Source organism: Phoca vitulina, unplaced genomic scaffold (genome assembly GCF_004348235.1).
Source record: "Phoca vitulina isolate PV1807 unplaced genomic scaffold, GSC_HSeal_1.0 scaffold18, whole genome shotgun sequence".
Taxonomy (NCBI): domain Eukaryota; kingdom Metazoa; phylum Chordata; class Mammalia; order Carnivora; family Phocidae; genus Phoca; species Phoca vitulina.
Window position 1 is genome coordinate 6,652,343 of NW_022589721.1, and position 7,293 is coordinate 6,659,635.

General features: G+C 40.8%; 1 pseudogene; it reads right to left on the bottom strand.

Annotated features, from left to right (window-relative positions):
* Positions 1 to 4,511: 4,511 nt before the first annotated feature.
* Positions 4,512 to 6,212, bottom strand: LOC116639577 (annotated as a pseudogene).
* Positions 6,213 to 7,293: the final 1,081 nt, after the last annotated feature.

Here is a 7,293-nt window from a genome sequence, read left to right on the forward strand (position 1 = left end):
ACTAAAACTTTTTGGTGAAGAGATATAGTAGAAGTGTGCTGCCAGGATGAGGGACAATGGTAAGCACCACATCTGGGATAGTAGTTACCATAGACAAGAGAGAAAGAAAGAGGTAGGAGACAGAATCAGCTATTATCAGTGTCCTAGTTTTGTATATCTGGGGATGGTTTCATAAGGGTCACCCTAGAGAGATGGTTAAAGAAATCACCTTGAATGGAGCAATAATGAGAGTTGGTCATAAATCAACAACCATATTCACCCTGTTTTATGATTCTGAGACCCAGTTAAAATAAGAACCCTATTAAAATAATAACCCCATTAAATTTGTTACAGGAGGGGTCCACTGAGGCACAGAATGGTCTCGTAGCTTGATAACAAGTGGTGGAGCCAAGATTTTTAATCCAGATGGTCTGACCCAAGAGCCCAAGAGCCCATGATCTTAGTCATATGCTCCAAAATGGGTGGAATTGCTTCCTGTTCACAGTAGTATCAGCACCATGTGGAATGTGCAGATATAAAAGAGAAAGTTAGAGAAATAAAATAGAGAGTATGAATAGTAGCAGTAATAGGTGGGAGCATATATTATCTTTCCATTAATTTAGAAAGCCCTTGTACCATAATTACTAGACTCCAGCTAAACACAGAGCGCAGCAAAGAATCTCTGTAACTTACAAGAAAGAGGGAGGCTTAAGGGCACCTGGGTGGCTCAGTCGGTTAAGCATCTGCCTTCGGCTCAGGTCATGATCCCAGGGTCCTGGGATGGAGCCCAGCATAGGGGCATCGGGCTCCCTGCTCAGTGGGGAGCCTGCTGCTTCCACTTCCTTTGCCCCTCCCCACTGCTCATGTTCTCTCTCTCTCTCTTTCTCTCTCTCTCTCAAATAAATAAGAGGGAGACAAGATTTGAGCAACACAAGATTTGTGATGAAAAGAATGACACAAGAGAAGACACTGGGAACAAGGAGCAGGACTGAGACAGAGTCACCCACTCCCGACAACCGAGACATTAACAATCCTTAGAAAGAACTTGTGGTTGATATAAAAGATACAACTGCATAATATAAATTATCCATCTAGGTCATATTTACGACTCAAATGTCAGCTGGAGTCACCCTGTACTCTGATATTTAATTAAATTTTTATAAAATGCTAGATCCCCCCTCCCACCATACACACGAAATTCAAAGGGATTCTTCACAGCTCACACTTCCTATGGTGCCCACGTTCTGTATTTCTGCATCCATGAGTTCTCAAACTCGCTCACACCCACTTCCTATGACTGTTCTCTTCCCTCCTGTCTGCGCTGACCCACATGCAGAACATACCTCCTTTTCTATGATGTCATACCAAACTACCTCATAAGGCATTTGTATGCCACTTTAGCACAAAAACCAATTTAAATTTTAATATTAAACATTATCATTTGGAAGTCCTTTAGCTGCCATGCCACCAGGCCTTCCTCAATGACCATCCTTCGCAGAGCCCAGCCAGGGGCTGTGTGCATCCTCACATTGCTGCTTCTTCATCTACTCTCCAGTTTCTTCCTTGGCACAGATTCAACTTCATGTTAACTTCTCACGGAATATTGTAGGGTTCTCTTCCTCCATTATTTCATAGCAGCACCCAAACTCTGTCAAAACACCCCATCAAGGTATTTGCTAAACAAAGACAATCACTTTCTTGTGCCATCTAATACTTGTATATTGAGCAATAAACAGCTGCTAACAAGAGCACCTAGTGCCTCTCCAGCACTTTCTTGGATCCTCCACTGGGACCATAGACCTCCTGCCCCCAGTCCAGCCACTGAACAGATAACATGCAGCACAGAAGAGAACCTGGATCCAGACTTATCAACATTTAAAAAACATTTTTAGTATCACCCTCTTAAGTGTGTATGTAAAAAGACAATAATGAACACATATATATGGATGACTGAGAGATAGAGAGAGAGAATGATCCATTTTGACATCCTCACATTCCTTACCTTTTCCTATGGTTGAAGACCCCAGTTTTCTTTTAGAAGTCTATCTCTCTTCCATTACTCGTGGTGTTCCTAGATGGTTCGTTCAAGGGACTAAGGATAGACGTGTGACCCAAATTAAGGAACTCAGACTCTGACTCCTAGTAATTAGAATTGCTAAAATAAAAGTTGCATGGGGCATACTTATACTAAAAAATTATTGGTTGTTTATCTGAAGTTCAAATTTAACTGTGTGTCCAGTACTGTTCCTTGCTACCTCTGGCAACCATACCAGCAATGGAAGTCATAGCTGCTTGACACAACGGAAGCCTGCTGGAATCTAGCTATTCCTCTGTCTGTGACTTCCAGTCTCCAAGATTCACTGTCACTCCCCAGGCTCTGACCTGCTTCAAACCTGGTTATTCAGCTATTCCTCCAATTCTTGACTATCCCTCGTCCTGTATCCTTCCTCTATATTTCTTTCCTTTTCTTTTCCTCTGTTTGCTGTCTTGGTGTTTTGTCTCAGATATCGAGGGTTGTTTCTTGTAGTTCGTAGCAAAAAAAAATCCCGTGTTGAAATACCACAGCAGAGACACAACCAGCGTACCCCTGCTGGAAACAGCCGGGTTGTCTTGGCCCAAAGAGAATCTCTCAAACTGAATGTATTGCCACTAACATCTAAGATAGAAATATCTACTTAAAACATTGACCCTTCTGACTTCTCCAAAACCTCAGCTCTGGCAATATGGGGCTGCAATCCCACTCGGTAACAACCATCTGGATTAGAGTAGCTGTTCTCCTTATACGGAACATGCCCTTGTTTATTTATTCTACCTGTCAGGCCTGGCAGGTTAACTCAATACATCTTTTCTTAGCACCTAAAGTAGCTGGCACTGAGGAGAGTGAAGTAAGGTACGGTTCACACCATCAAAGAACCTCTTAGTCTAATGAGTGTGGCAGACACTTCAAAGGAGAATTTCATATGTAATATGATGAAACAAATAATGGAGGTAGTTCCAGGATAGTATGAGAACCGATTAAGATCATTTCATTCAACCTGGGTTACAGGGGAAGGTTCTGGAGAAGATGAAGCCTCACTGAGTTTAGGATAAGGGAGAGAAGAATTGTTGACAGGCGAGCGGGTTGAATAGAGGGAAGAAGGCATGAAACAGTAGATGGAGTGTGAATAAGTACAAGGTTGTTTTTTGGTTTTTTGTTTTTAACAATCAGGCAATTTCTGATGCCACAGTTCTATTGTAACCTCCGACAATCTAGATTTTTGCCCCAAGTTCTGTTTTCACTCTGCTTTATAGCTGTTCCCTCAATCTTGGCGCACTCCAGGATGTACCTGTTTGACCAGTGTTAATTTTCCATTCTCTGTCTCTCTTGTCACCCTCCACAGAAGTGGGAGCCCCCCACTTAAAGAAAAACTTAATGGTACCACCTCCAGGCCAATGACATCCCAGGGATCCAAGCCCACAGTTGAGTCATATTTGTCTTCTATTTGATCCACCTGCCTCTGGATCTTCAAATTCAGATGAGGATTTTATGATTTCTAGGTAGGTAACACATCCCTTAAAAAATATCATACACTTTCAGCATTAAGCCTCACAGATCAGAATCAATAAGGTAACGTTACTATAAATTTGTTCCATGTTTCTCAACTCTTAGAACCCCCTACTATGATCTAGCTATTCTTAAAAAGTATCATGAGGGAAGAGTTTTGTCTTGCTCAGTGCTATATCCACAGTTCTGCAAACAGTATTTGACATACAGACATTGCTCAACAAATACCTACTTGGTTTAATTAATGATATACGATTTGTCATGTATTAAATATATATATACTTTTTATAGTTCCACTTGCATAGCCTTTTTAAAATGCAATCAATTCCAATAATCTTTATCAAGCAAATAAAATTAGTGTGACTGGACAGTTTGAGTATAGACCATAAGCATTCCTTCTTTTTGATATTTAAATGAAAATTTGGCATTTAAATCACAGGCTTACCTTAGAAAAGACAGTGGGTTTGTTGCAGCCAAAATTATTTCAATCTCTGTATGGTATAAGGAGCCAAATGACTAGTATAACTAAATATTTCTCTTTATTTATTTATTTTTTGCCTCACACTACTTTTTATTTGCAACATAATTCATGCAATTCTTCTAAACAATGGCATAAAAGAGACTTCCTTGTGTATAAATAACTTACACACTTTCCATAAAGGAAATGCTCAAAGACGCTAGAACAGATCTCCCGCTGCTGCAGTGTTCTCACAGAGTTGATGCACAATATATAAATATTCAAGTCCAATATTAAAAACTCAAGCACTTGATTAACTTTAATGAAGTTTCTCAAACTATAATGATATATTTAAAGTGTATATATATATTTTTAAGAAAGATTATTGTCGATAACTTCTCTATAAAAATAAGTTTGATGGTTTGGTCCATCTAACTTTACTACTATGAGTATGAACATTTAGCTTTTAATATGTGGTCAGTCTTGTTCTACCTTCTCTCAACACTGACACCAACAGAGAAGCAAAAGGAGCTAGCGGAGTGCTAACACGTGAGGATCAGTCCGGTGACTCTGGACACAATGCATTCCAGGAGGAGGTACCCATGTAACCAGATCTGGGTGATATGGTTTATTCTTCCTTCCCTGATTTGGATAACCAGATGGAATAGGAGGAGAGTAGTGGTTCTGATGGGCATTCCCTCGGAACATTCCTGGCTTCTTTCTGGGCAAAGGGTGCCACCTTGGAGGAGGCAGGAATATCAATTCTGAAATCTGGTACACAGGGCTTGGGGCTGCCCTCACCCAACTGGGTTTCACTTCTACTTCCTTACTTGTTTCTTAGTCTGAAGAAGAGGATCCTGAATGAACATCAGAGGTAACTAACTTTCATGGAGATTTCCTCCTTGTTCTCACCCTCATTTTCTTTTTTAAAGATTTTATTTATTTATCTGACAGAGAGAGAGAGAGAAAGAGAGAGCACAAGCAGGAGGAGCAACAGAGGGAGAGGGAGAAGCAGGCTCCCCACTGAGCAGGGAGCCCGACTCGGGCTCCATCCCAAGATCCTGGAATCATGATCTGAGCCAAAAGCAGATGCTTAACCGACTGAGCCACCCAGGCGCCCCTCTCATCGTCATTTTCAAAGCTGACACCAGTGAACGCATTGTTTTTCTCTCCGTCCCCACCCCACACCCGACAGCCCACCTCCCACGGCGCCCCGCACAGAGTGAGCTCCTTTGGCAAACCTAGGTCCATGTACAAGGTGCCCCTGTTCGCACAGGCTTCCAGGACGCCGGATCAACTGTGAAACTTACAGGAATGCATCTGTAGGCCTGTCCTTCTGATGGTTTTTCTGGATACCACTGATTTTTCTATTTTTCTGGAAGTATGAGTCAATTTCTCAACAAATCTCTCAACGGCCTCTGTTTTCAAGTTACCATGTTTTCTAACTCGCCTTTCGTGAGAAGGAGGGCAACAGCATCAATCTCCTTCTTCACCTTTCCCTCCGGGGGAGCTCCGGGGGGGCGCTGGGGCTGCACACTTGGCAGCCGCCTCCGCACAGTCCCGGGTAGGAACCCCGGCGCCGCCTCTGCACAGTGAGCCTGATCCCAGCCTGGGGCTCCTGCCTCGTCTAAATACTTCTCTTTAAATTATAAGATTTATCAAGTGGTAAGCTGGGAGTTATTTTGTTGTGTTATTCATAAGGTATTTCAAGGAAAGAACCAAAAGACATAGTAGCACTCTACTGGAAATTACCTATCCACTTCCCTATTGCCTATTTATCCCCATCTTATTCCAGAAAAGATTGAATGTGGCTTGCAAAATGACATAAAATACTTAGATAGCATAAATAAAAGCAGAGCAAAAGAAAGAGACAAAGGACATAAAACATAACTAGGAACGATGGTAAAATGTACATCATAAAGATCCATATGGTTGCTACAACTGAGTCATAAATTTGGCCCTGAGCATTCTACCAAGTTCACTGGCAAAGGGAAACCTGATCAATTCCTCAACGCACAGGGTTTATAACACAGAAACAGCAATTTATCAGGATGAACATGATGATTATTGTCTTAAGATCAGACAGGATGTGCTTACTAATGTTCTTATATTTTTCCTCAATATAGGCTGATGATCACAGTAGAGAGCAATTTAATAAAAGCAATTCTGCAAGGAGGAACTAGCTCCTGGTAACTTGCCTCTCCTTACTTACCTACTTGCTGTAATCAGCATGACTAGCTAAGAATTACAGTATACACAGCATGCAGTTGCCCGAACAGTCCCTTATGCAGAATAGCCCTGTTTCTTTCCAAATTATCATTTTATTTTCCATGCAATATATTTCTAATAAAACACTGAAGCAAAAAAAAATCCTGTATCTTTAACAATGTCATTCAAGAAAAAACAACCAATAATCTTCACTTCTATATTATATAAGGTTTTTTGTTTGCTGCTGTATAAAGAAAATTATGACCTTTAGCATTTAAAAACTCAGAAATATTCTCTCTCATTTCTATTTGCATAAAGTCTGTGGAGTTCAGCACTGCATCAGCCACATTATTTCAACTCTCCTTTCGTTATTTTAATTATTTATCACAAAGATGTATAAAGATTATATTGTTTGACAAAGTCATGAGGACAAGCAAATAACAGTGTTTTTAAAAAGGAAAAGGTGAAATTTTACTCTTTGACACATAATTGTTTCACCTTATAAACATAAGGTTAAAAAGAAAATAGTTTTAAATCAACCACTGGGTGGTGGGTGGGAATTTTAGATTCCAACTGAACAAGCATTACTTGCACAATGGCTATATGCTAAGCACCGTACCAAAGGTTTTCACACGAATATCCCAAAGTAAGTGTCCTGGCAACAGCCCTGTGAAGTGGGGGCTATCATTCCTATTTTACAGATAAAGAAGCTGGGGCAGTAATGCTATGGTCAGTAAAATTTTTCTATAAAGGGACAGAGAGTAATTATTTTAGACATTGTGGAGCATTAAGTCTTTGTCACAACCACTCAGCTCTGTGGCTGTCATGGGAAAAGCATAAACCATACTTAAAGGAATGGGTGTGGCTCTGTTCCAATAAATTCTTAATCTCAGGAAACAAACTGAGGGTTGCTGGAGTGGTGGGAGTTGGGAGGGATGGGGCGGCTGGGTGATAGACATTGGGGAGGGTATGTGCTACGGTGAGCGCTGTGAATTGTGCAAGACTGTTGAATCACAGACCTGTACCTCTGAAACAAATAATACATTATATGTTAAAAAAGAAGAAGAAGAAGAAGAAGAAGATAGCAGGAGGGGAAGAATGAAGG